Source organism: Trachemys scripta, chromosome 5 (assembly GCF_013100865.1).
Source record: "Trachemys scripta elegans isolate TJP31775 chromosome 5, CAS_Tse_1.0, whole genome shotgun sequence".
NCBI classification, from domain to species: Eukaryota; Metazoa; Chordata; order Testudines; family Emydidae; genus Trachemys; species Trachemys scripta.
This window is the reverse complement of record NC_048302.1, coordinates 79914500-79941333: the sequence shown is the minus strand read 5'-3', so window position 1 is coordinate 79941333 and position 26834 is coordinate 79914500. Positions and strand designations below refer to the sequence as shown.

Sequence of the window (26834 nt, the reverse complement as noted above, 5' to 3'; positions counted from 1 at the left end):
TAGGCAGATGTTTTCAGAGAACTAGCCACGATGACTCCAAGATCTCTTTTCTGAGTGGAAACCACTAATTTAGGCCCTATTTATAGTTGGGATAATATTTTACAATGTGCATTACTTTGCATTTGTCAACATTGAATTTCATCTACCATTTTGTTGCTCAGTCACCCAGTTTTGTGAAATCCCTTTGTAACTCTTCAGTATGCTTTGGACTTAACTATGTTAAGTAATTTTGTATTGTCTGCAAACTTTGATACCTCACTGTTTACCTCTTTTCCAGATCATTTGTGTATAAGTTGAACAGCATTGGTCCCAGTGCAGATCCTTGGGGGACCCCACCATTCACCCCTCTCCATTCTGAAAACTGAATATGTATTCCTACACATTGTTTCCTATCTTTTAACCAATTACTGATCTCTGAGAGCAACTTCCCTCTCATCCTATGCCTGCTTCCTTTGCTTAAGAGCCTTTGGTGAAGGACCTTATGAAAGGCTTTCTGAAAGTCCAAGTACACTATATCCATTGGATCACTCTTGGTCACAAGTTTGACCCCCTCAAAGAATTCTAATAGATTGGCAAGGTATGATTTCCCTTTACAAAAGCTATGTTAATTCTTCCCGAACAAATTGTGTTTATCTGTATGTCTGATGATTCTGTTCTTTACTATAGTTTCAACCAATTTGCCTGGTACTGAAGTTAGGCTTACTGGCCTGTAATTGCCAGGATCATCTCTGGGGCCTTTTTAAAAAATTGGCATTACATTAGCTATCCACCAGTCATATGCTACAGAGACTGATTTAAGCAAAAGGTTCCATATCACAGTTAGTAATTCTGCAATTTCATATTTGAGTTCCTTCAGAATTCTTAAGTGAATATCATCTGATCCTGGTAACTTCTTATTCTTTAATTTTATCAGTTTGTTTCAAAACTTCCTCTATCAACACCTCAATCTGGGACAGTTCCTCAGATTTTTCACCTAAGAAGAATGGCTCAGGAGTGGGAATTTCCCTCAGATCATGTGCAGAAAAGATCAGTGCAAAAAATGCATATGACTTCTCCGTAATGGCCTTGTCTTCCTTGAGTGCTCCTTTTGGGCCTCCATCAGCTCCTCTTATTTTTTGGCAAGCTTCCTAATTCTGATGTACTTTTTTGTTGTTAGTTTTTGTCTTTTGCTAGTTGCTGCTCAAATTCTTCTTTGGCCTCCCTAATTATACTTTTACACTTGACTTGCCAGAGTTTATTCCTGTCTATTTTACTCATCAGGATATGACTTTCCAGTTTTTAAAAATGCCTTTCTGCCTCTAACCACCTCTCTTACTGTGGTGTTTAGGCATTTTTGTGATCCTCTTAGTATTTTATTATTATTATTATTATTCGGGGCATACATTTAATTAGAACTTCTATTATGGTGTTTTTAAAAAATTTCCATGCAACTTGCAGGCATTTCACTCCTGTGACTGTTGCTTTTAATTTCCATTTAACTAGCTTCCTCCTTTTTGTGTAGTTATCCTTTTTAAAGTTAAATGCTACTGTGGTGAACTTCTTTAGTATTTTCCTCCCGGCAAGCATGTTAAATTTAATTACATCAAGATCACTATTACCAAGCAGTTCAGCTATATGCACCTCTTGGACCAGATCCTGTGTGCCACTTAAGACTAAATCAAGAATTGCCTCTCCCATTGTGGGTCCTGGGACCAGCTGCTCCAAGAAACAGTCATTAATGTTGTCTAGAAATCTTATTTCTGCATCCCATCATGAGATGACTATATATCCTGTCAATATGTTGAAATCCCCCATTATTATTGAATAGTCTATTTTTATAGCCCCACTAATGTGATCATTTCATAATCAGCATCCTGGACAGGTAGTATAGTGCTACTGCTGTACTCTTATTATTCAAGCCTGGAATTACTACCACAGAGAGTCTGTGGTACAGTTTGATTCATTTAAGATTTTTACTGTATTTGACTCTATGCTTTTTCATGTATAGTGCCACTCCCCCACCAGCATGACCTACTCTCGCATTCCTGTATATTTTATACCCTGGTATTACCATGTCCCATTGATATCATCATCCCACCAAGTTTCTGTGATGCTTATTTTATCAATATCCTCATTTGATACCAGGCACTTTAGTTCACCCATCTTAGTGTCTAGACTTCTAGCATTTGTATACAATCACTTATAAAATTTGTCAATATTTAGTTGTCTGCCTTCATATGATGTAATTGAATGGGTCCTTCCCTTCTGAACACAGAGATCGCAATATATACCATTGAGTGAAAAATTGTTCCATGTACATATTGCTACACTGTCTTCTATGCAGTTGCTCGCTTTGACATTTTTGAAGAGCTGAGTTTTGTCAGGTACTGTCTGCCTCGTGTCAATTATGTAGATTTTTATTTTTATTTTTTTGCTCTTTTGGAAGGATGTAGTAAACCTTTGTATGGCAATCAGCAGAATCCCAAAGATCCCATCATTGAAAAATGTTCAGTATGTCTCCTTGAGGAGGGGTCATTCATTACACACACATCAATAGACTGCTGCTGCAGGGCTAGTCATGCCATTTTACAACATTAATTCCAGCCATCAACTGTCAGTCCAGGTTTTAAAAGTTTGTCTATTCAGTTCTACTAAATTTCCAGTGAACTGCTGGTTCTCAGCTGTGAAATTCTCTCATGTAGCTCAAATCCATGGAAATTTCAGTGTATTAATTTTCATTAGGACCGACTGATATTTCCAGGGAATCTCTTGGGAAGTTAAGTGATATTAGCAATTGGTTTGCCATGAATATGTACAGTATTGAAAAAAGGCAAATCAAAGAAAGGAAAGTGCCACTGCATAATCATGGAGTGAGATGTTGACAAGTTTGACAGTAAAATAAGATCTAAAGCTAAGACTTTGCTGTGACATGCATTCAGATAACCAGGCAAATTGAATTTCTTAACAGACATATTTTCTTTAGGCGTCACTTTACAGACACAGGTATCTGGTAATCTGATCAGCACTACAGATTACCATCCAGACTTTAAAGAAGCCCAAGGGAAAGGTTTTTAATTCCCCATTTGCATAGCTGCAGATTCACACATTCTCTGTTTTAACAATGTCATTTGATTCACACATGAATTTGCTAGCTGACTTATGGCCTTGCATTTGAACAAAGGCCAGATTCAGGACACATACTGTACTGTCAAAACTATTAGCCCTAAGAAAATGTTCTTTTGGAGATCTGCACCTGTTCTAGCGAACACATACCAGTGTGAGACACTGTTAGCATAGTGAAACGCTACAAACTTAACCGCTATAAAATATAGTAGAATTCTCATGATGACTATAGGACTAAACTGGTTGTAAAGACACTCACTCAAACTAATCCCTGGGGTAATTCATTGGTTACTGTTTCTAGTACTTAATTTTTCAATAATTTTACATACATTTCATTTGTCAATATGTAAATTAATCATCAGTCATCTTAAAACACACCACTGTACAGATTTGAGTTCTATGAATTTGTACTCCAGTTAATAATGAGATGTCTTGCTATTTATTTATTAATTATTTGTATTGTGGTAGCTCCTAGTTGGCAAGATTCATATATCCCTTCATGTTTCAACCACCATTCCAGAGGATGTGTGTCCATGCTGATGACGAGTCTGCTCAATAACAATCCAAAGCAGTGAGGACTGACGCATATTCATTTTCATCATGTGAGTCAGATGTCACCAGCAGAAGGTTGATTTTATTTTTTGGTGGTTCGGGTTCTGTAGTTTGCATATCGGAGTGTTGCTCTTTTAAGACTCATGGAAGCATGTCTTCCCCTCGTCCCTCTCAGATTTTGGAAGGCACTTCAGATTCTTAAACCTTGGGTCGAGTGCTGTAGCTATCTTTAGAAATCTCACATTAGTGCCTTCTTTGCATTTTGTCAAATCTGCAGTGAAAGTGTTCTTAAAATGAACAACATGTGCTGGGTCATCATCCAAGACTCCTATAACATTTAAATATATGGCAGAATGTGGGTAAAACAGAGCAGGAGACATACAATTCTCCCCCAAGGAGTTAATTCACAAATTTTATTAACACTTTTTTTTTTTCTATGAGCATCATTGGCATGGAAGCATGTCCTCTGGAATGGTGGCCGAAGCATGAAGGGGCATACGAATGCTTAACATGTTTGGTACATAAATACCTTGCAATGCCGGCTACAAAAGTACCATGCAAATGCCTGTTCCACTTTCTGGTGACATTGTAAATAAGAAGCGGGCAGCATTATCTCCCATAAATGTAAACAAATTTGTTTGTCTTAGCGATTGGCTAAACAAGAAGTAGGACTGAATGGACCTGTAGGCTCTAAAGTTTTACATTGTTTTGTTTTTGTGTGCAGTCATGTAACAAAAAAAATCTACATTTGTAAGTTGTACTTTCACGATGAAGACTTGCTGTACACTAATTGTATGAGGTGAATTGAAAAATACTGTTACTTTTGTTTATTTACAGTGCAAATATTTGTATTAAAATATATAGTGAGCACTGTACACTTTGTATTCTGTGTTGTAATTGAAATCTATATATTTGAAAATGTAGAAAAACATCCACAAACATTTAATAAATTTCAGTTGATATTCTATTGTTTAACAATGTGATTAATACTGCGATTAATCGTGATTAATTTTTTTAATCACGATTAATGTTTTTGAATTAATCGTGTGAGTTAACTGCGATTAATCGATAGCCCTACTGATTTCTTATAGGGAGCAGAAGTGAATGTTAAGGAGAAGATAATAGCCATGTAGATTAGTTCAAGGAGGTCACTTCATGCGTGAAGGGCAGTGAGAAAGAAAGGATGGAGATGATTGTGGAAGAAGTGGACAAATAGGTGTTCTAAACTGGCATCCTAGATGGAGTGGGAGTACACAAGAGAAAATAAACATGGAGGCAAGGAAAAACTTGAATCAGTGCGATGGAAAACAAGAATCCAGTGGTAGGATTCAAAAATTGAGGGATGGGCAAGTGAGAGGGTCAAAGCAACAAACAGAAATATCTCAGCAGCTGCCTTTTGTATGTATTGCAAGGGTCCGTGTGGATGTAGGCAGGCCAGAAAAGACGTTTTTACTGTAGTCAAAGTAGGAGGTGATGAGGGCTTGAACAAATGTGTTAGGTGTGTATACTAGAGCTGGAAGTGTAATTTCCAGCCTGAGTAAAATAGCAGTACTAGCTCTAATTGTTAAAAATGTTAAAAATAGAAGTGTGGCCGTGGTGGTCTGGGCAGGGGGACAAGACTAGCCACCAAAGGATGATACTTGTTCCAGCACATAGACTTTCCCACCACTATTGCTGCTAAGGCTACACTTCTATTTTTAGCACCATCATTTGATCAGTGCTAGCACAGGTATGTGTTCCTGAGCTGGAAATTACACCTTCAGCTCCAGTGTAGACATATGCTTTGTAATTAGGAACCAAAAGGAAAGGTCAGACATTGGAAATGTGGAGGAAGAGATCACAGCATGCTATTTTAAGAAAAAGAGCAAAAATCTGCACTTAAGAGTAATGAAAGGAAAACGAGCCAGTTCCTGCTTGAAAAATTCACGTGTTTTGTATGCCTTTTTGATGATATGCCTATTTGTATGCCAATCAACATAATGGAATTTGATTTGAGTGTTCTGTTCTTCTCTACTGTGTTAGGGTGTTCACCCTACACTAGCCTAGGAGTGGTTAATGAGCCTAAGAAGGGACCAGTTAACCAGATAGGCCAGAGCTGAGGGGAATCAGGTGGCCTAAGTAATCCCCTGAATGATGGAGGAGCCCATCCGAGAAGGAACAGGTGGGCTTAGGGTAAAGCTGGGAAGCTAGCAGCAGAAAGGGGCTGTGAGGAAGCCTGTATGGATATTAGAGAGGCAAGGAAGGAAACCTATGTGGAGACAGTGTCAGAAAAGCTCAGGGAAATGACAGCAATATTTAAGACAGTGCAGACCTTGTCTGCTGATTAGAGGGTCCCTGGGTTGGAACCCAGAGTAGACGGTTGGCCCGGTTTCCCCTACCAGCCACTGAGGAAGTGGCACAGTCTAAGCAGTGTATGGCAAGACTGCCATACTCTAGCACATCAGTCCCCAAACTGAGGGGTACACCCCCCTCGGGGGTGAGAATAAACTCCAAGGGGGGCGCGAGGCTGTGAAATTTTCATAATAAATTTTTTTTATCAGTGTAAAATGTATGTATGTATTTATTTATTTAATAGACCAACGGACAATAAATTATACATATTATACATAATTATTCATAAAATTGTCCAGTTGCAGGCCTATATTTAACTACAATAAAGTATTAACAATCTTCTTGTTTTTTATTATCAATATAAGTAGACAAGAATAAAGGTATAACATAAAGTACAAAAATAAAAATACAACTATAAATAAAAGTATATAACTGCAATGTTTTCAAATTTCATACCACGAAATGTGAATATTTTTTATTTTTTTGCCTTTCGACGTGTAGGAGTGCCATTTTGCTCGGTGGGGAGGCCGAAGAACAATGTAGAAAGCGATGGAACTTTTTAAAACTTCCTAGCTCACTTGCAAGAGTGTTCGAGACTGTTCTATGGTGAGAGTGGTTACCTCCACTACTCACTGCACAAGACCGGCTACTTGCCAGATTGGTGGTGGGGTGTATATATAGGGCAGGACGCGTCCGTACGTAATAGTAGTAGTAAATAAACGTTTGCGATAACTCAAATTAACTTGTGTCCGTTATTATTCATGAATCAGGAAAATTATTTTTATAGATTTTTTTTTTATTAGTATATTTTGGCCGCAATTTAGAAAAGGAAGTACGATGAAGACTACATTAAGTATGGTTTCACTGTCATGGAAAGAAACCAGATCGATTATCCTCAATGTGTAGTATGCCACGCAGTTCTCAGCAATGATGCCCTGAGACATAGTCGTCTTGAGCAACACTTGACAAAGAACCACAGCACTTTGAAAGACAAACCAAAAGAGGTTTTTGCTGTTAACTTCAAAATTTAAAACGCATGAAGCTGGACACTACTGGAACTTTTCATCAAGCGTCAGCCAAAGTTAAAGAAGCATCTTATGAACTGTCATTGCTCATTGCTAAAGCCAAGAAAGCACACATAATAGGAGAAACTGTTGTGAAGCCTTGCTTGTTGAAAGCAGCTGATATTGTCCTTGGTGCCGAAAGCAAGAAAAAAAATATCGGAAATTTTGCTTTCTGATAGTTCCGTGAAATGTCGCATCGATGACATGGTGAAAGATCTAAAACTTCAAGTTGTGGAGGCAGTGAAAGCTTCTCCTTTTTTCGCAATTCAGTGTGATGATACCACTGATGTAGCACAATGCTGTTAGTTGCTCGTCTATGTTCGATGCATTAATGATGGAACTGTGAAAGAAGAACTGCTTTTTTTTTGAAGGAATTGATGACCACATCAAAGGCTTCTGATGTTATGAAAATGGTTCCTGACTTTTTTGAAGAAAATGGACTTTCATGGGACTGGTTGGTGTATGCACAGAGAGTGCTCCAGCAATGCTTGGCTCTCACTCTGGATTTGTGACATTGGTGAAAGAAAAAAATCCAGCCATAACCACGACTCACTGCATCATACACAGACAAGCGCTGGCTGCTAAAATCCTTCCAGATGGCCAAATTCAACTAGTCACATAGGTCATCAAAGTTGTCAGTCTTGTGAAGAACAGTGCTTTAAATACGAGACTTTTTGCAACTCTTTGTGCGGATTTGGGAGTGGATCATAAAATTCTTTTGTTTCACACAGAGGTACAATGGCTTTCCAAAGGGAACGTGCTTTCGAGATTATTCAACCTGAAAGACGAAGTGGAAATTTTCCTCAAGCAATAGAAAAAAAGAAGAATTATATTGTGCGTTTACGGACCAAATGTTTCAACTTTCACTGGCATACCTTGTGGACATTTTTGAATCTTTGAACAATCTTAGTTTGAAGCTGCAAGGAAACAATGCTGCAAACATTATAGCGCACCACAATGCCATCAAAGCATTTATGGAAAAAGTCAAGCTTTGGAAACGTCAAATGCAAGCTCAGATGCCTAACTTTTTGTCTTTTCCAACATTTTCATCACTTGCTGAAAATGAAGGTTTCCAAGAACTTTGTAAAGAGGATGCGAAGAACAAAATTGTGTTTCATCTGGACTTCCTTGCTGATGAATTCATCCACTGTTTTCCAGCTTTCCAACTTTTCTGGCAACTCTGTTCATAAATTAGCACGTAATCCGTTCAACGTTGATGTCGATTCATTGCCAGAAATATTGCAAGAACAAACACTCAAAATGAAATATGATTCAAGTGCGAAAGATATTTTTGAAAACTTAAGCCTGGAGGAATTTTGGATAAAATATTTCCCAATTTACCTGAAAATTGGAGAAGAAGCGCTATGTATTATTCTTCCGTTTTCGTCGATGTACTTCTGTGAAAAAAGCTTTTCAAATTTAGTCATGATAAAAATGAAACAAAGGAATCGACTGGATTTTGAAAACTATTTGCTTTGCGCACTTTCATCTTTCAAACCTAGGATTTCCCAACTTGCGAAGAAAATGCAGCATCATCCTTCACATTAAATTCATTTTGTTTATGCTATTTCTCATTTTAAATTACATTTTATTAAATTTTTGTGCCAAGAAAAACTATTTGTGTTTATTTTTAATTTGAAATTACGAATTGAATTTGTTAAAACGGGGGTTGGATGATGGTAAAGGAGAGGTGGGGGGCGTGAGGGCTTCTCAAAAATTAAAAAGGGGGAGTGATGCCAAAAAGTTTGGGAACCAATGCTCTCGCAGAATATTGTAAAAAAAAAAAAAGTCCACAGATATTATCACTTGATTTTGAAGGGCAGTAATCTAATTTATGGAAAACCCCACAGATCATTTGGGAGAAATGATTTTTGTCATTTCTTTCTCAAATTATGAACACAATTTCTCAAAACAAACAGAAAACCAAAGTGCTTAGTTTTATTATGATGGACTGTTCTGCTATATCTGTACACTTCAAATTTTCCGTGCATATTCTTCTATTCTTAGTTCTATCTGTGGCATTTATGCATATACAGCATTTGTTGTATTGTTAGTCACACTCAGATGGTTCTGTCATCTGTCGTGTTTTGCTGTTTCTTAAAAGAATTAAATAAAATGTTGCTACATGTGGGGCTTTGTATAGGGAAGCGTTTTGAGACGGATTAGGATGGAAAGGATGTTGTTTGTAGCACTTTGTCAGCTCATCCTTTACTCTGCTTGATACCCATATATCATCACGGCCGCCGAGAGCGGGTTCGGGCCCCCCAGCAAGGGCGGACCGGCTAAACAGGGCCAACGAGAGGAGGGGAAGTCGGGCCCTGGGCCCCCTTCTGGACTGCCAGGCCCCAGTAATTTGTACCGGCTTCCGCTCCCTCTCGTCGGCCCTGTATATCATATATGAGGGAAGAAATGTTTAACTCCATACTTGGAGTATGGCATATGCACATTTGTCAACATACATTCTTCATATTCAAATATTAAACTGAGTCTGAAGATTGAAGATGGCTTGAGAAACAACATAGAGCTGTACTAGCATCTCTTCTGCTGTGTTGTCTGCAGCATTCTCTAGCAGATAAAACTACGTGGTTCTTTTATTGAAGTTATAAAGGCACCTTGTAAGAGCCAGAACTTATCTTAAAAGGATAACTTCACTGTTTTATAATCCTTTCAAACGGCTGTTGGACTGTACGGTAACAAAGACCGCAATAAGATTTCATCAGAATTTCCTAGCCTTTATTTTCCAGCACACTTGGGGACAGCTTTCTGTTCAGGTTGTTGTTCAAGCATATCAAATGTGTACTTTTCTACACCGGTTTCTACTGATCCATGTCATAATGTTGCCTATGTCAGATCTAGAATAATAAAAAAGGACTCTCTGTTCACTTCACTAAATTAGAGGAGTAATTTTCCAAGCAAGGGAAATTCCTTGGCACCAAATTCATACAGATAAATTCAGCAGCATTAAGTTGGTAAATCTAACAAGGATTTAAAAGGTGGGACTGATTTTTCAGAAGTACACATCAGTGGCCTGTGTTCTTACTGAAGGCTATGGTAAAATTCCCTTTTACTTCAATAGGAGCAGAGTTAAAATAATGCTAAGCAGTTTTAAAATCCAACACAGTGTTTAGATTTCACATCTATTATTTAATTTTTCTTATTAGAGATTGTCAGATATGCCATCATTGATTTTTAAAAAGTCTCCTTTATATGCATTACATCTGAGTAGTGTCTCTATCATCAAACTACAGACAATAGAACCGGGATTTAAATATTCTGAACTCTGGGAAAAATTCAGTTTCAGATCTGAGCTTGGCATCTGGCTCATTCTTCTGGTCTTTGGCTGGTTTTGCTTTTAAGGAATCTGAAGCTGTGTTAGTGCTAAGTAAAATTACTGTTACTGCCTCCCTGTTACTGTACATGAACGGTTCTGAAACTGTGGTCCATGGATGACCTGTTGGTGGTCCATGGGCAGCTGGTTGGTCATATGATGTTAAACTCTCCATTTAGACCTGAAATATTCCATTTAAAAAAAGCTAAAAATAACATTAAAATGTTTTAATCTTCATGTTATATATAAGGAATTGTTCTAGTTGCCACATGAATGTGTTTGTCTCATCTTAGATTGCAAGTTTTGGGGGCAGAGACCTTGCTTTCTGTATGTTGTATGAGGTCCAACACACTTTGGGCACTATATATAGTGGTTATATATATATAAACCACTAATTCCTCCACCAGACAAATTGTCTGTCTGTACTTGAATACAAATTTCATTCTTCAATATTTTATATGCAGCAATTTACAATCACAGCATTTGCTTTAACTATATATTCTCCTTAATTTTGTAATGCAGGGTGGGAGAAATGTAAGGACATTTAGTTGTCCATTAGGTTAGATTAAATGTGAATAATTATACTTAGTTGTTCCACTCTTAATTTTTGATTGTTGTTCGCTACTTTGCTCTTGAAACCTGGATTTGAGGGTATTGGTAGTAGTGGATAAAAAAAATAGTTTACTGATTTGGCCATTCTACTTTCTCAAGTGCCCACATGCACTAGTCCTTTGTTCCTTGCAGTGATATTTGCCTGAGGATTGGAAGTGTTTAGTTCATGAAAGATTAAAAAGACTTGGAGCAAAAACACATGTTCAGATTTTCTCTTTGTTGATGGGTGGGACACTTTGGTATAGAGGATGTGGCAGTTCTGAGAAAGTAAACATTGTTTCTAGGAAAGGAAATCCCTCCTTTCCATTTGTTTGTCTCTCAAAAAGAGAGGAAATTACCTGATTGTGATTTTGAAATTTTAATCTATAGACATACTCAGGGCAATATCTCTCCTAAATTATGACCTTAACATCATCTTTGACTCTAAACTCTCCTGTGGTTCTCCCACATCTCTCACATTTTTTTACATCTGCCTGTTATCACACTTGCAATACTGCCTGTGCATGATATTAAAATCCCTATCCATGCACTGCTCTCCTCTAGCCTTTATCATAACTCTATTCCTGGGTGTCAGCTCTCCAGGCTGCAGTATGTGCAGAATGCTGCTGCCTGACTGTTCCCCATATAATGAGGCACAGCCCTATCATCCCAAGCCTCAAAGGGTTCCACTGTCTCATCATTTGAGAATCCTGGCAGTGGCCTCTTCTCTGTTCCATGCAATCTCATTGCTCTAAGCCAATAACAGAGAATGCTCTCTTTTTTTGCAGCTTCTGAAGTACCCTTCCTTTGCCTTTCTACTTCAGTCATTGACTCATCATCTCAATTCAAGTCTCTGCTGAAAACAACATAAGGCCAAATTCTGTCCCTGCAGGGGCTTCCCGTCAGTGGTATCATGTGGGTTCTGCTGTACAATGGAGGGGCCAGATTCTGAGGTGCGCACTCTTTGCACCACACAACGCTCTGCTTCATGGAGGCTGCCTGTACATCCTGACATTGAGGAGGGCAGCATCAGAGAACCCCCTGTTGTGTGGATCATCCTGTCTTCACCTAGCTCCCCACAAATTGGCAGATAATGGCGGCAGAGGCTTTTGCAGCCTTCCTACAGGTTGGGGAATAGAGCTGATTCTTCTCTTCTGGCTCTTCCTGCAGAGCTTCTCAGGGTTCATCCAATGTTTGGGCTGTACACCTGCTAAGGTGGATGCGTCCCATGCTGTGCATTTTCTCTGTTGATTCCTTCATAATTGCTGTGTCTGCAATTCGGTTTGTTCGTAGCTGTAAAGCATTTGAGATAGTTTGTATGAAAGGTGTAACACAAAGTAAAATTGTGTTTGTATTTCTGTCTTTTGCAGACCAGTACTTGGTGATACATCTCGTAAAAAACGAATTAGACATAGTTTACAACTTTTAAACAAGAAAGGGTAAAGTGATGATTTGGTAAAGGAGCACTGTGAGGTCACACTTCAGGCACATCCTTCAGGTCCCAAGAATTTGGAACAGAAAGAAGAGGGAAAAGCTGAATCTATTTTGTTACATTACAATGACTTAGCATAAGCCGAGATTTTTAAAAGAACTAGTAATTTGGGTGCTTCCATTTTTGGGTGTCCAGTGTGGGATATCTTAAAGGGGCCTGATTTCCAGAGATTGGGTGTACAGCATTTTTGAAAATTGCTCTTCAACAATGACTCAAGTTGGGCACCCAAAAATCAAGGTGCCCAGAAGCCCTAGTCATTTTTGAAAATAGTATCCATATATTCTTCTCTTCATGGTCGCTGGTAGAGGAGATTACCCATACAGGGAACTGAATGGTGGAAATACACAGTTGTGCTTTTTGTTTTTTAATTTTCTTTATTTTTTTTTAAATAATGAATGTCACTAAGTGGATTAGCATCAAAAGACAATGAAAGAGGTACAGTGTGCCAAAAGAGGAGGATTAGTAAATTGATGTCAAAATAATTGAGACAATATCCACTACGCAGATTATACACCTCCTTTACCACCCTAACATCTACTGCTTGGACATAGGACTTTACTCTGTGCTATCTCCCTATAGCCCAGAAGTTAATTCTGGCTGTGAAGCATTGAGCAGAAGGTGACTAACTAGCAATGCAGCTACAGTCCCGTGCCTCCTCGTATGCTCTGAACATCAGCTTTTCTTCCCTTAGCCAAGAAAAGTACTATATACTTTACACAAATGTTTCAAACCAATAAAGATTGTACTACGGTTAATGGTACAGTGGGGAACTGAAATGGCAAACAAAAGCCATTTTCACTTGTTAACCATCAAAGTAAGATGTGATAAATTACTACCGTAAATATTTAATATGTTTATATGTTAACAAAAATGACTTCAGCACTGATTTCCTCAGTCACTGTCTCAAAGGGCCAAGGATTGCACAGTAACTATTATGGCAGTTGGAGCACATCAGTACTTTATAAACTCATTTTAGAGGTTAAAGCAGGGGTAGGCAACCTATGGCACGAGTGCCGAAGGCAGCATGTGAGCTGATTTTCAGTGGCCCTCACACTGCCCGGGTCCTAGCCACCTGTCCGGGGGGCTCTGCATTTTAATTTAATTTTAAATGAAGTTTCTTAAACATTTTAAAAACCTTATTTATTTTACATACAACAATAGTTTAGTTATATATTATAGACTTATAGAAAGAGACCTTCTAAAAACTTTAAAATTTATTACTGGCACACGAAACCTTAATTAGAGTGAATAAATGAAGACTCGGCACACTTGTCTGAAAGGTTGCTGACCCCTGGGTTAAAGTCAGGGGACTTCAGCTCTTCCTAGAAGCTCTTCCTTCCCTAGCACTTCCAGGAGGACTTGCCGGGAAGAGGGGAAATCTGACACAAGAGGAGCAGGTATCTCGCTTGAGGACTGTCTGTGGCTTAGGAATAATGCTGCAGAAGAAGAGGCGGCATTCTTGGTCTCATCATCTCCAAAAAGAACCATCATTATTATTGTGTATTTAAATACTGCCCACTATGTGCTAGGTGCTTTGCAATCACTCTGGAATTATTGTCCCTGCTCTGAAAAGCTTACATGATATGGACAGATGAGTAGATCCAGTTATGGGACGGGGAAACAGCTCTTGTGTAACTTGTCCCAATAATGTCATAATTGAGCTCTCAGGGAATCCTTAATCAAAAGTTCAGTTTAGAAATAGAGCTGAAGTTCAAGCCCATCCTTATATTTACCATTAATTCTAAAGAAAATAATTAATTTAATATTAATAAAACTAAACCAACAAACTATTCCCTTTCCTATGTGTGTCTTAGATTGTAAGCTCCTCAGGGAATGGGACCAGAGTCCATTGTCTGTGTCTAATAAATAATATAAAAGGCCAAATATGTATTATGATGATTACAATAATACTGCTGTGTAATAGCATCCTGAAGCATTTGTCCTTTGACAATTATATTGTGACCTATTACAGATGAAATTACATATTCTCCGTTCCAACAATCTGATATTTCTTAATATGATTTTATTTATGCCTATTTTCTGAGTGATCGGTCCAGTGTTTTATTGTCTTGCTGTGCTTAGTATTTCTAGTTAGAACAGGCCTGCACAACTGGTAAAGCGGCGAGGGCCATATTACTCCAAAGAAAACAGCTGAGGGCCGAAACCCCCTGACCCCCCCGAAACCCCCCCCCCCCGCTGACCCCCCCCCGCAGCACCGCCCAGCCCCCCCGAAAGACAACACCACCACCCCAGTGCTGCCTGCCCCATGGAACCCCCCCCCAGCGCCACCCAGCCCCCCCAAAACAACCCCCCCAACAACCCCTCCCCCCAGCGCCACATGCCCCGCGGAAACAAACCCTCCTTCCCCAGTGCTGCTCCACCGAAACAGAGGTATTGTACCTTGGTAATATGTTATAGCAGGCCCCTAAGGTAGTATAATTAAGGTAAAAGAAAAATGTCTTTTTGCTAGAAGTAGAATAAGATCTTCCCCCCACTTTGTAATCAATTGCCCTGTTGAATGAATGAGGTGTGAATGAGGAAGGCATGGAAGACAGGCACCTTCAGACAGCTGCAACCTTTGGAGAGGGGATGCGAGCCAGACCAGATCAGTAGAACAGGTCAGCCACCGACTCGCCGCTCACCTCCTCAGCCCCCCTCCCACGGCTCGCCTACTCACCCCTCACCACTGCCCGCCCGCTTGCCTTCTCAGTCCCCCACCCCCACCGCTCGCCTACTCAGCCCCCCTCCCTTGCCGCTGGCTCACCTGCCCGCCCGCCCGCCCACCTCCTCAGCCCCCCCGACACCTCCGACTCGCCTACTCACTGCCTGCCTGCTTGCCTCCTCAGCCCCCCTCCCTCACCCTTCACTTGCCTACTCACCCCCTGCGGGCCGCACAGTGAGCCCACCTACTCAGCCCACACGGGCCACAGAGTGAGCCCATGCGGGCCACACGCGGCCCCTGGGACGCATGTTGTGCAGGCCTGAGTTAGAACAACGTTGACTCTGATCATTATTTTCATGACCTAAGTTTTCCATTCAGCCTCTAGTGCTGTCTTGAAGCTTTCAAACTTCATATCAAATCGGGAAAAAAAAAAACTCTCTGCAAAAAAGAATAGTTTGATGCTTAGCATTTCCATTAAAGGCATAATGAAATCACTTTTATTTCAGATGTCACAAAGCATCTTTTTTTTATTATTTGTTGATATTTTATTTTGGCATAGATCATCCTATTTTAACTTTTTGTGGATTAACACAGAGATTTGGTCCAATTAAACTTTTTCAAAAGTCAAGATGGATAACATTAACAAATCACTAACCTTACCATAAGAGATCTCTCATGACATGTAATTGATGGACATTCCCTTTGTCAAACCCATAAAAGTGGGCTCCTCCCAGAAGTCACAGGCCACAAAATCCTGTTTACCGTTATTTTCCCTGCTGAGAAAATTAGTGAGCTCCCTACTGCTATAATAATTCATTTAGGGGTGTTGCCTCTCTGATTATGAAGAAAACCATATAAACAGTGGAGACACCTGATGTGGCTTCCGAAGAGTCCAATGTCTAGCTGGAAAATTTTAGAAAACATGCCCGGATGTAAGTATCACTGAATAGTTTGAGTTGCAAGTGAAACAGACAGTGTGGTGTGAAAGAGTCTTAGAGGTCAATGACTGGGACTTATGAGGATCCTGAGTTCTTTTAGCCTGTGCTAAGCCAGTGATTCGTTTGACCTTGAGGAGGTTGCTTGACCTCCTTGTGCTTCAATCAAACCAAGGTAGGAAATTGAGTGAAAACTCAGGGCCTCGCTGAAAACCAGATGCGTACCTTATGACTGGAGAACTGCAAATGTACCTATTTTTAAGTGAGGAACAAAAATTGATCTGGGAATCTACAGGCCTTTAGCTTGACCTCAGTTGAATGCAAACCCTTAGAACAAATCTTGAAAGGGAGAGAAATTAAAGATATAGCGGTAATCAGTAATTGGGATTAAAATCCATGTTTTTACAAAAGGTAGATGGTGCCAGACCAACCTGATTTGTTTCTTTAAAAAGATACTGCATTTTTGGTCTGAAAAATTGTTTAGGTCTAATCTACCTCGATTTTGGTAAAGCATTAGATGAGTTCCACATGGGAAATTGTTAGTTATATTGAAGAAGATGGGGATTAATATGAGAATTGAAAGGTAGGTAAGGAACTGGTTAAAGGGGAGACTACAGTGGGTCACATTGAAAGATGAACTATCCATCTGGAGAAAGGTTATTAGTGGAGTTTCTCAAGGATCAGTCTTGGGCCCAATCTTATTTAACATTTTCATTAATGACTTTGGGACAAAAAGTAGGAGTGTTCTAATAAAATTTGCAGATGGCAAAGTTGGGAGGTATTGACAATACAGGAGAAGGCCAGGATGTCATACAAGAAGATTTGGATGACCTTGAAAACTGGAGTAACAGAAATGGGATGAAATTTAATAGTGCAAGGTCATGCATTCAGGGACCAACAACAAGAGTCTTTGCTATAAACTGAGGATTTGCCAGCTGGAAGCATCAGAGGAGAAAGACTTGGGTGTATTGGTCAATCACAGGATAACTATGAGCCACCAATATGATGTGGCCATGAAAGAGGCTAGTACAGTTCTAGGATCAGGAGAGATAGGAAACATTGTAGGTGGAAGTATTATTACCATTATACAAGGCACTGGTGAGATCTCGTGGAATACTGTGTTCAATTCTGGTCTCCCTTGTTTAAGAAAGATAAATTCAAACTGGAACAGGTGCAGACAAGGACTTACTAGGACGATCAGAGAAATGGAGAACCTGTTTTATGAGAGGAGACTTAAGGAGCTTGGCTTGTTTAGCCTAACAAAATGAAGGCTGAAGGGACATATGATTGCTCTCTGTAAATACATCAGTGTGAAAGTTACCTCTCTGTAAAGGGCCAGCACATGGCCTAATGCTACCTTGTTCCCATTTATGCACACAGTGGGGCTAATCTATTATGCTTAGCCTCCTGTACAAAGGTGAATTTTGCCCCCAAGTTACCATGGGCCCAGCCCTTTAAGATACTTTGTTCTCTCAGCTCCTATTGCACTCGCACTGTACCTCACGGGTTCAGGGCCTGTGTCTGTAATTAAAAAACACAATAAGTGATCACAGTTCTGGCAGTAAAGAGAGCATGTAAAGAAAAATGACCTTGTACAAAGTTCCTGAAACAATGGGCTGGCAGTACACACACACACACACAACTTGATAAACAATAGACTCCTGATTTGTATTTCTTGCAAAATCCTTTTGCATATTTATGCTCTCTCTATATTTCTGTAACAATTTGAAATTAACATTCAAGCAGAGTCAAGTCTAGCAACATAACTGGAATATTATGTCTGTACAATTTATCAGTTGTAGTTGCAGTTAATACAGCTTTTTCACCTTATGAGAATAAGGATAATTAGACTGATGCCAGTTAAATGCAATTGGCATAGATGTTGGATGTGGATTAACACAGATTATTGAGGAGCAGCTATACATTTTTGGAACAGATAACATGCTTTTTTTTTAACAAGCCTTTTGAAAGGTATTTCTCTTCATCCTGAGAATTTCCTTTCCTGATTGAATGCAGTTATTTGGCATTCATGTATGTTTATATAGCGGGAGTAATGACATCACATTTTTTTGGAGGATGGTATCCTCATGTAATGTCAGAATGAAGGTATCCTAATATGTTTAATAATAATCAGAAACATCTAGTGCAGTAGATGACTGAACAATGTCATTCACACTTCCTTAGACATCAGGAGTGAAATCCTCATCCCATGGAGTCAATGGAAGTTTTCCCATAGAATTTGATGGGGCTAAGATTTCACCCTAGATCTGGTTTTCTGAGAACATGATTGGCAGGGAGCCTGGCGTTCTCTGCTACTCATTTCAAAGGTGGCATCAGCCTTGTTTCTTCCACCTGGACTAGAGGTGTACTTGCCTAGGATTTTGGGATGCTGAAAGTATGCTGGTTTGGTAAATGGCCTGGGTTTTTTTCCATGGGATCAGTGCATGTTGTAATGTGTGAGATCTTAGACACCAAAGCTAAAGAATAGTTTCCCAAGCTTTCAGAGCTGATGTCTCCTTTCCAGATTAAGAGTGTTTTTGTGAGTATGTCTAACAAGAACCCAAACTGTGAGCAGGTGAAATTTTGTAATTATGACAATACCTGTTAAGCATGATGTCTGAAAAGCAAATTTTGTAAAGGAGATGCAAACTAACAATTTAATATGTTGGATGAGTCTTATAGACAAAAGCTGTTCCATATAAGATTGGATAGAGGAAATAACAGACTTAATTCATTTTTAATTGATGGTCAATATCTAATTTTTATTGTAAGCATTGAAGAGAAAACGGTCTCCTCACGATACAAGGAGGAAAATGAGAACAGAACTTTCAAGGCACCTGCAAGTAAGGCTAGGTGACTAGAGAAAGTCAGTTACAGAATTTTTTCATAAAAAATACCTGTCAATTTGTCTTACAACGATCCAGTCAGTGCTGATGAATCAGTAACCTCTTGGATGCGGGGTCATCTGATCCACTTCTTTCACATAGGAGTTATTGGGGAAAATAGTACTACAGCTGGTCCTGCAGTTCCTTAAGACACTCACTCTCAATGATCAGATGCTTCCTGATAATTCCTGGCTGACTCCTCAGTTCCCTCCACAAAATTTGAGCCAAGAGGAAACTTACTACAAGTTTCCTGTTTGTGCTCAGGAAGACCAAATTCAAAGTTTTCTGATGAATCATGCGTGGACAGAACATTCCAGCTCCAGCCCCGGCAAAGAGAGTTCAGCTTGTTCAACAAGACAGGCTAAGCAATGACACACACATTGAATTATTGATGGAATCCATAAAGGGAGATTGATCATTCAGAAAAACCTTCACTTCTGCTCTTAATATGAAGAGCTGAATTAGCTGTCATGAGGTGAAGTGCTATCTCACTTCATCTGGAAAGTGGAGTTGGTTGTCAGAGGAATCCATGATGAGAACAATGTCAAAAAATCAAAAATACATTACAAGGCCTTTAATGAGTTCACTACTTTATAACCTCTGTAAAAACAGTATATTTCAGACATCTAGGCAGCAAGAACTCGGGAGCACATAAACTAAAGCTGTGAGGCATTATGGTGTAGTGTTTTGTATCCATGCGACTGGTCTGCTATTCTTATCTGTCAACACCTTGGCACCACCCATGCAGATTGCAATCCACCACTCCCACTGGGTGTGGAAATCTTTGACAGCTTCCTGCAATGTCTTGAATAAACTAGTCTCTTGTTGTTTGCCCTAACAAAGTTGTATATAAGAGTTTCTGCTTTAATAAACAATTGGAAATATACCTTGCAACACTAGAAATTATGAAGCACCAGATATATCATTTAGTTCATCAAGTTCTTGGGCATCCTCAGCCATGTCACTAATATGATACAAAAGAGTAAAGCGTAGCAAAAATTTTTGGACAAAAGTTTTTTTAGCAGAGAAATGTAGATCTGGATAGACCAAAACACTTTGTGAATTAATGTCAAATTTGCCTAATTGTTTGGGGGGGAAGGGTGGATTCAAAAAAGTTAAATTTTAAAACATGCAATATTTCCATTTTTCAAATAAAAAAAGTAAAATAAAGCCTCAAAAATGAAAGTGTTTCATTCAATCCAAAACAGAACTTTTTTACTTTTCAGTTTGCCAGAACATTTAAAAATTAGGTTTTTTTTCCAATTTCCCCCCCTGCAATCAGCCAGTGAATCAAAAAATCAGTTGTTTGCACAGCTGTACATAACAGTACTATTTGGAAAAAGGCATTATTTAGTAGCTGTTCAGGCCCTATACTTTTTAAAACCTATGGAGCAATGGGATTCCACCTTTACATTGTTGTATGGTTTGTAGAGATATCTAAGAGTCCTTGAAGGGTTCCTTGATAACATTGCCACACCAAGTAATCAAGTCTTATTGATTTTTTTTCAAAGCTTCTGGTTTTCTTTGGGGGCGGGATGGAGTGATATATATTTGTTTTTTAAATCTCACCAAACATTTGAGGCTTCATACTCTTGGCTGCCAACACTTCAGAACACATTCTACCCTGTGGTCAGGGATCAGCACCGCGTCCGTGGTAAAAATTTTGAGGCCTGTGGAAATTTTTCAAAAAATTTAATAACTGAATGACATAACGCCCGCCCCCACCCCCAAATGTCCGTCACTAGGTACAGTAATTTTGTCAAGTGTCTGTCGTGCAACAGGTAGTGCCGACCCCTGCCTGTGGTTTTGAATGAATTCATATAGAATTGTATATTATATACTTGACACTGTATTTCCATGTTTTCTCTCTTCTTTCTGAGCAGCTGGACCTGGCCACTCATTTTTCACTAAATGACTCACCTTTCTGAATTACCCCTGAGCTCCAGCAGAAACTGAATGATGCATGAAATTCAGTTGTGTAAGGCTTAGCACTGCTCTTTAACCATTACATCTTAACTGTCCGGTGTCCAATTCAGTGCCAGGTTTCTTCAGGGCCTGTTCTTATTTGCACTTTTGTTTAGAGAGAGAGAGAGAGATATTATACATATTTTTTTTTGTATGGGACTTCTGTTTTATATAAGGAAATCCAGACAGATGGGCACAAATGCAGGTACAGGTTCAATATTGTAATAGCTGAAGCTCTAGCAGTTTGCTGCATACACTCTCATCTTTCACTGGAGTACACTAATCTACTAGCTGGGATTCTCAGGTTAAAATAATATAGTGCATGTCTTTAAAGGTATATCCCGTTACAGAGCTGACGTTGTTTATAAATTTTTTTATTACCAAAAATGTATTGATACTTTTTTCCAAATGCTTACTTTTGTATGACATTCTATGACCCCCTGAGCTTCCTCCATGACTCCCAAAGGGCTTGCACATTATCCCAAGGGTGGCTATCCCTATATATAAACTTGTAGTCACTATTATATTGTCACTCTTCAACCACAGGCTATATTGAGGTGGAGCATATGTGGCGAGATTGGGCAGCAGCAAGGGACCTCAGAGGCATTCTGGCTGCCTTGGCTAAAAAGCGAAAAAAGGTCTGGGAGATTTCCATTCAGGCTATGGCACCCTTTTACAGGGTATAGTATGGGCTCCACCTCTCTTGCTCTGCTCTGCTCTCTTTTTTTTTTTTTTCCTCTGGAGGCGGCCCCAGCTGTACCTTACAGTGGCCCTTTTGGAGATAGACTTGTATTGAGGATTCGAATAGTAGCCAGTCTCTATGTAGGAGAAAGCTCCTTGCACATCATCTTCTACTCTTGCAAATAAGCTCCAGGGCCTAGTTCTGCTCCCATTGAAATCACTGGAATTTTTTGCGATTGTCATTAAAGGGAGCAAGGTTGGGCCCTCTCCCCGGGTCTTTAATGAGAATTTATTTGGCTCACTGTGATCGATCTGAGTAGCACAAAGGCACAGAACTGGGGAGGGGATCTGCCCCAATGTATTTTTTTAACTCTTTTCTGTAATAATTCATACAGCAATGAGGCTGTCACATATAGGAGAATTATGTCAGAAATAGCACTCCAAGGGCGATCACAAAGTTGTGTAAAAGTAACACTCATAATAATAATAACTTACACCCAGTTATACTGTGCTTAAGTTATGGGATCTGAACAGCTTTCAGACTAGTCTGGGAAATTTTCCAAAGGTGGAACAATTCTCCAGCCATTGCAAACAGACAATTCCCATTGATTTGTCTAGGAGTTGATCATTTGCAGTGGCTGGAGAAATAGGCCTAGGAAACTGTTTCTGGTGAATTCCCACAATTATTATATTTTTCCCTCAATAACTGTCCCAAACTCTCATTATCACTAATAGAAAGTATGTAGATATTTTGAAGAGACCATTTCCCCTCGTGGTGACCCTATGTTACGGTTTTAATCTATCCAGATTCTCAATGTGTAAATTTAAGACACTGGAATAGCTCGTCAAACTTTCTCCAATACTATCCAAACATGAAGCCGTGAACTGGATGTCTTCGCTGAACATGTATTTTTATTATTTTTAGTTAGTTTTGATTTGTTTGTACTGATTTCAACAGAATCATAATGCTCTAGTAAAACAAATATACAAATGAGTTTGTGTTGGAGTTGTCAGTGTTACTGAAAAGGCAAATAGTGCAAATAATATTGTCTGAAAAGTGTAATGCAACAGTCTTTGCAACAATGACAAGGATCTGGTTATGATTTTTCTTCCTTCTGCATCTGTGTTTTGTGTCTGTTTTGCTAACAAACATAAGGATGATCAGATCTGGCCTGGAGAGGGCCAGATGGTATGTACATTTTTAGTAATATTTACAGAGTATAACACATTTCTAACTAACCATCATCTGATAAGATTTATATCCAGTAGCTGAAATGAATGATTAACATATACCAAAGCAGTACTACTGAGCAGGGATAATAAATGCTATAAAAGATAACAGGTATGTTACGATTTACACAAAATAAATTGCAAAGAACATATAATAAACAATTTAAGGTGCCAAGATGGAATATGTGCTGATGGCAAATCAGGGAGCTCAATGTAGTGAATGGCTGTCTTCTGAGAAAAATTATTTCACAAAAGATATATAGCACTGCATAGTAGCAGACATTAGAGAATCTTACTTCAGTAATAATTGGACATTAAGACATAGCTTCAATGCTGTATGTGTCTAATTTTTGGGAATACATGTGAGATGAGGATTTCATTTGTATGTATCAATACTTGGTGGTTTGACCTCTTAACTACCATAGGAATGTATTATTGAGTATATGATGACTATAGGATTACCATACGTCCGGTTTTTCCCAGACATGTCCGGCTTTTCGGCAATCAAACCCCCGTCTGGGGGAGAATTGCCAAAAAGCTGAACATGTCCGGGAAAAATACTGGCCGGGCACTTCCTCTCCCGCAGCTGCTCTGCTCCTCCCCGGACTCAGACTTCGGCTCTGTTTAAGAGCCAAGCTGCCCGAGCCAGCGCTACCGGCTTCGGGCAGCCCCCGTGCCTCTGGACCCCAGCCGCCGGAGCAGAGCAGCTGGAGCCGGGGAGGAGAAGTGCCCAGCTGGCGGCTGGGGTCCGGAGTCAAGGGGACTGCCCGAAGCCGGTAGCGCTGGCTCGGGCAGTTTGGCTCTCAAACAGAGCTGAAGTCTGAGTCCGGGGAGGAGCAGAGCAGCTGGAGCTGGGGAGGAAAAGTGCCCGGCCGGGGGCGCAGGGTCCGGAGGCATAGGGGCTGCCTGAAGCCCGAGTGCTACCGGCTTCATGGTTTGCCGGGCAGCCTCCAGACCCTGTGCCCCCAGCTGGGCGCTTCCCCTCCCGGGCTCCAGCTGTGCTGGGGAAGCGCCGACCGGGGGCGCAGGGTCTGGAGGCTGCCCGGCAAACCGTAAAGCCGGTAGCGCTCGGGCAGCCCTTTTTGCGTGGCTGGGAGGGAGGAGGGGGAGTTAGGGCGGGGACTTTGGGGAAGGGGCGGGGAAAGGGTGGAGTTGGGGCGGGGCCGGGGGTGGGAAAGGGGCGGGGCTAGGGGCGTGGAGTGTCCTCTTTTTTTTTTTATTTTTTAAATATGGCAACCCTAGATGACTAGAAAAGTGACACATTAGTGGCCCAGAGCATTTGTCTTATATATTTACAATCTAGATTGTCTGTTCCAACTGACATGCACTTAATGGGTCACAAGTTTGTATCTGATCCAGCATTCAGAGAGTTAACCCAGTTTAAAAAAGAAATGTAAAAAGCAAGAACTGGGAGTTCTTAAATCTTAGTCTGTACAGTGATACCGCTGTATAGTATAATAGAGCTGATCTCTTCTGTACTTCTATGGATGAATGTTTGTGGTAAGATAGTGGTCTTAGATTGATTTGGCTGACATTCAAACAGTTGAGAAGGTGACTCAAGGTGAGCATCTCCTTTTTATAACATTTCCTTCATTCTAATTGTGTGTGTGTCAATAGGAACTGACAACTTGGAATGAAGCAAAAATAATGCTTAACTTAACCACTAAATATTTGACGGCTATGTTGTTAACAATTGTTCTTAACGGGGCACTACAATGATAAGGATCGGTTTTGTGAGAATCCTTCCCCTTACATAGAAGAATAGGTTTTTTTCATTTTCAGACTTTGACAACTTCATCACTGTGATTGCTCCTGCATTATGGTCTGTGAGCACGTTTTTTTTAATTGGACATTTGCTCATTCACATTTTTGTTTAAATTGCCAAAATAAAATTGCTTAACCACATTGGTGCTTTATTGGATTGCTGTATTTTTGTCTGATATCCTGATTCAGGCATCAGGGAAAACATTCCTCAAATGCCAGCCACTCTCATACCATACATCAAGAAATCAGAAGCTGAAGCTGTCCAATGATTGAGCTCATAAAACCTATCCAAATGAGCAAACCAGTTAAGTAAAAATCTGAGCTAGATTTAAAGATGTAATAAAGCATATTATAATATATCCAGCATGGACTTGTTTTGGATCCAGGTTAGAAAGTAACTTCAGATCATTATTTTTTTCGTTCTGACGGAAATAACAGCTTTGTGAAGGGCAGTCCATAGTGATGTGGGGGATGTGAGAAGTTGTCTTGATGACGCACAGTAATCTGTGCCTGTCACAATTGGTAGGAAAAGATTTATAGAGGACATCCTGAAAAGCTGCTTCACATGACAGAATAAGCGATTTCAGTTCACTATTGTTACCTGTAAGCCCCAAAGAAACTGGCTTTCATGCACCCTAAGAGCATGTGCGTGAAGCAAAGCTTTTCTGTGATCAGTAGACCAACCTGAGTAAATGCTTTGTTTTCCTTGTCATTTTTTTCAGTAGGTGGGGGTAGGTATGTGGGTAACTCCATCACGTCACTGAATGGTCCCTGGTCCTTACTGAGAAGATGAGCTACAGTCTCAGGCCGCAGTCCGAAATATTCAGACAGTCAAAAAACAGCACACTTGAAACTGAAAATTTAGATGCAAACTGAAAATAAACTGCTAGGAGACTGGATTGCCATCAGACACTGACATCACCTAGATCAAAAAAACTTGAATGCAAAATGAACAAATGAGAGAGCCCTTCCAGCTCAGAGAAAAACCTTTTTTGTGGAGATGGCACAGCATCTTCAGTGGTGATTAAACTTGAAACTACTTTTCCATGCTAAAAGAAAATATAGTGGTTCATTTCCTGAGCCCAGAGGTAATATAGTCTTAAAGGCCCCAGTTGTGTGTGTTACATTATTTTTCTGCATCAACATTACTTGTTCCTTCTGTTTCTTTAAATGAAAATTTGGACAATGTACAAAGTTGTTGTTGTGGGTTTCCTGATTTTTGTGTGTGTGAATGTTTTGCATTTTCACCCTGATTGTAGGCAAACCCATCCGCTGCTGAAAATAGCTCAAATGCTCCTAGAACAGTAGTACCAGCCAGCAGCTGAGATTCATTTACTCTTATCCCCTTCCCTCTTTCTCCCCTACAGATTCCTGTATTTGACTTAAACTTAAACCTTTGGAGTGCAAACCTTCAAAAAAGGCTAAATAAACAAGATCTGCATGTACAAGGGCAGAAGCACTTACTTCCTCTGCACTTGAGAAACAGCCAAGCTGGTCCGTCCGGTAAGTCATATATTTTTTTTGTTAAACATGTGTTTTATGTTTTCTTACTGCACTCATGACTGACCTTCTTGATGATCTAGCTAATGTTCAGAGAGAACCTGCCACTTATTACTAGTATTTCTTAGCTATATGTTCTATTTCTGTATATAAGTGCAAACCCAATTATGTTATGCAGAAGCAAGAATCTAGGTCCTGCCTTACTGTGCCTTTTCTGAGGCTCTCTGAAATATTAATCTAGAGTTATATGCACTACATTTTAGAAGGGGCTGGGTTTTAAATTAATTTAGCTCTCGGGTTGTTGTATCCAAATCATAAGAGAAGATCTAAAGCAAAACACCAGATCACTGTATTTTGGATTTGTTCCTGCTTTTAGTATTTGAAAGTTAGTAGAATTACAACCAACTATTCAAGTAAAGAGAATTTCTCAATTATAGCACATAAATCCTTAGTGTTTAAAAATCACCTTTCCCATTGATTCGCTAGTGTTGCTTGGTTTGCTTGCTTGTTGCATGTGGCGCAGAGACAATAGATAATCTAAAATGTTGTTGACACATTCAATGTAAGATTTAATTTTTCTTTCCCTGTTGTTAATGTATGCACCTAGTTAATCTGTGGTGTTGGCACGTTTACCAGCAGGCTTCTTTACCCTACTCATAAAATATTTCTGTAATTGCCCTTTACTCCATTATAAGGATATTTGATGTGGCTTATAGTTTTCAAAGTACTTTGATCTGTGTACTTCCAACATA

The 26834-nt window shown here is 39.7% G+C and overlaps 2 long non-coding RNA genes across 6 annotated transcripts in view; both read left to right on the top strand.

Annotated features, from left to right (window-relative positions):
• LOC117878120 overlaps positions 1-26834 on the top strand; it is a 153235-nt gene that overhangs the window by 8633 nt on the left and 117768 nt on the right. For all 5 annotated transcript variants that reach the window (XR_004645891.1, XR_004645892.1, XR_004645894.1 and 2 more), the window contains exon 2: positions 25950-26085. This is a non-coding gene — a long non-coding RNA (uncharacterized LOC117878120). The remainder of the gene's footprint in view (positions 1-25949; positions 26086-26834) is intronic.
• On the top strand, positions 537-8663 carry LOC117878123. The gene is made up of 2 exons (XR_004645898.1): positions 537-577; positions 6789-8663. It is a non-coding gene; the product is annotated as an uncharacterized LOC117878123 (long non-coding RNA).